Source organism: Penaeus vannamei, chromosome 15 (assembly GCF_042767895.1).
Source record: "Penaeus vannamei isolate JL-2024 chromosome 15, ASM4276789v1, whole genome shotgun sequence".
In the NCBI taxonomy this organism is placed as follows: Eukaryota; Metazoa; Arthropoda; class Malacostraca; order Decapoda; family Penaeidae; genus Penaeus; species Penaeus vannamei.
The window spans coordinates 32810432-32812931 of NC_091563.1; the positions used below are offsets into that span (position 1 = coordinate 32810432).

At 39.0% G+C, this 2500-nt stretch overlaps 1 non-coding gene across 1 annotated transcript; it reads left to right on the top strand.

Annotated features, from left to right (window-relative positions):
* Positions 1 to 1500: 1500 nt before the first annotated feature.
* TRNAC-GCA (transfer RNA cysteine (anticodon GCA)) lies at positions 1501 to 1572 on the top strand. The gene has a single exon. It is a non-coding gene; the product is annotated as a tRNA-Cys (tRNA).
* Positions 1573 to 2500: the final 928 nt, after the last annotated feature.

Genomic DNA, 2500 nt, shown 5'->3' on the forward strand with positions numbered 1-2500 from the left:
TTACACCTATTTTGCATATTAACTGAATGTGCCATGCATTGCCCGGGACAGAAATTTGCTCTCCAGAACATAAATAAATAGATAAGTAAATAAATAAATAATTAAATGATAGAAATAAAGTAGCAGCTACATCCAGTATAATATTTGATCAGGTAATATTTCTGGAACTATGTCCTTGTCCACTGAAGTTTCTGCTTGACACAATTTTGGTCCAAAGTTCGACTTAATAAGATTGCAGGTTTTGCTCCACTCACTCTCTGGTATACAACCCACTACCCTGATGTCACCCTCGTACTTCAAGTGTTAGCTCCCAAGGGCCACAGGAGACTGAATATATATAACCAGAAGTCTCTCTACCCATGTTATTCCTTATGTCAAGTTACCCTGTGGTTCAAGTTTAAACTTCATGGGATCACAGGAGAGACAAGGAACTAACACAGAGACAAGCAGATAGACAAAGAGCAGTCTTTATTTATAGAAAGATTAATTGTTTCACAAGCCTTCATTATTTTTCTTTTTTTGACACATGCATGCGTAAGTTAATGAGTGGAAGAGAGAAAATTAGTTTGTGTTTATGAGGCGAACTCGTGTGTTTTTTGTCGTTGTGATTGTTGTATTTTGCATTTTTTTCTCTCATTGCCGGCTTTATATATCTCTCTATTTCTCTCCTCTCTCTCTCCCACTCTGTCTTTTCTAGGTCCCTCTGTCTGTCTGTCTGTCTCTCTGTCTGTCTGTTTCTCTCTCTCTCTCTCTCTCTCTGTCTGTTTCTCTCTCTCTCTGTTTCTCTCTCTATGTATATGTGTGTGTGTGTGATTCTCTTTGTTTCTGTGTGTCTCTCTTTGTCTCTTTCTCTTTATCTTTCTGTACCTCTCTTTCTTTCTGTGTCCCCCACCTTCTCTCTCTCTCTATCTTTCTCTCTCTCCAACCCACCCCTCTCTCTCACACACACACGTTTTTCTCACTTTACTGTCCCTGATCTTCCTCTTTCTTACTGTCTCATAAAATTCATCTATCTTTCCATCTCTGTCTCTCAGCCCCCCTACCCTTTCTCCTTTTGACCAATTTTCATTATCAATATTTTTACGAAGATGAATAAAATAATTACACATGAGAGTGTAGCTCAGTGGTAAAGCATTCTACTGCAGATCGAGAGGTCCCCGGTTCAATCCCGGACGCCCCAAAAGAAAGATTTTTGAGAATATGTGCATGGAATGGAACTGACAGAAAAAAAACATTTGCCAGACTCTGTCTTTATTTATATTTTCGATACACAAGTCGGTAGTGGAGAATGAGTTACTAGAAAAAATATAACATTGCCATGTGCTTTTCCGATCTCAAATATGACTTGATTTTGTCTATCTGTCTATCTATTCACAAACAAAAATACACACACACACAAAGATGAACACAAACAAACACACACACGAAAGTAAACACAATGCACGTGCGGCGGCGGTTATTCAGAAAATTTTAAAGATATTGCTTACAATTCATACATATGGGAGTGTAGCTCAGTGGTAGAGCATTCGACTGCAGATCGAGAGGTCCCCGGTTCAATCCCGGGCGTTCCCTTTAAATCTACATTTAATTTCAACAACAAGGCAATATCGCGTTTTATAGTAAGTATAGGACTAGTTTTCAAAATTAATCGAAACAATAATGATGGTCTGATACATAACATGAAAGATTTGCATATAGCCTGTTGCACACTCGTTATAAATGCGTCATTTCTAGAGGTACGGCATAAATTTCCCAACAAACATGTCTTTATACAATCACAAACTTAAGACATACTCGAATCAGACCAAACAAATATTCGTCGCATCGAAAACAAACGTCACAATACATCATGAAAGATAATTTTCGGAACTCGCCTCATAAATACTCACAATACACAATGCACACTGATAGGTATATTAGGTGTAGTGACCTGTATTATGTATCAATGTGACATTTAAGATCATGTCCACGTTGGCAGCTGTAGATTCGGGTCACGCGAGTTGCATTCATGACAATAGTCTTCCGTGGCCCCGAGTTTGACATTGAAATTCCTCCAGTGATTGGGAATTGCATCTTGCCAAACTGTCCTAACAAATCATGGTTGCTTCTCAGGAACCCTTTTAGAAGACTAGACATTTTCCTTCTGATTTGCGTGTGTGTGTGTGTGTATGTGTGTGTGTGTGTGTGTGTGTGTTCTTTAGGCCTCCTCTTTTATTGATGGACATAGGCTTTCCCCAGACTTTTTTTTTCCAATCCGTTCTGTCTCTAGTCTTCCGGTACCAATGGTTTGAAACTCGCTGCTTCAAGAGGAACCGCCTAAATGATACCTGAGACGTGTGTCATGATTACAGTGTCTTCATTTCAATATCATTTCCCAAGAAGGGCGATAATGATTGGCACCTTGGCACTCCCGGAAGAAGTCGATGCACAGGTATCATTAATAGAAAAAAAAATTACTTTCTGTGCTAAAGTGGGGAAGGAATACCCTTTCTTTTAAGAC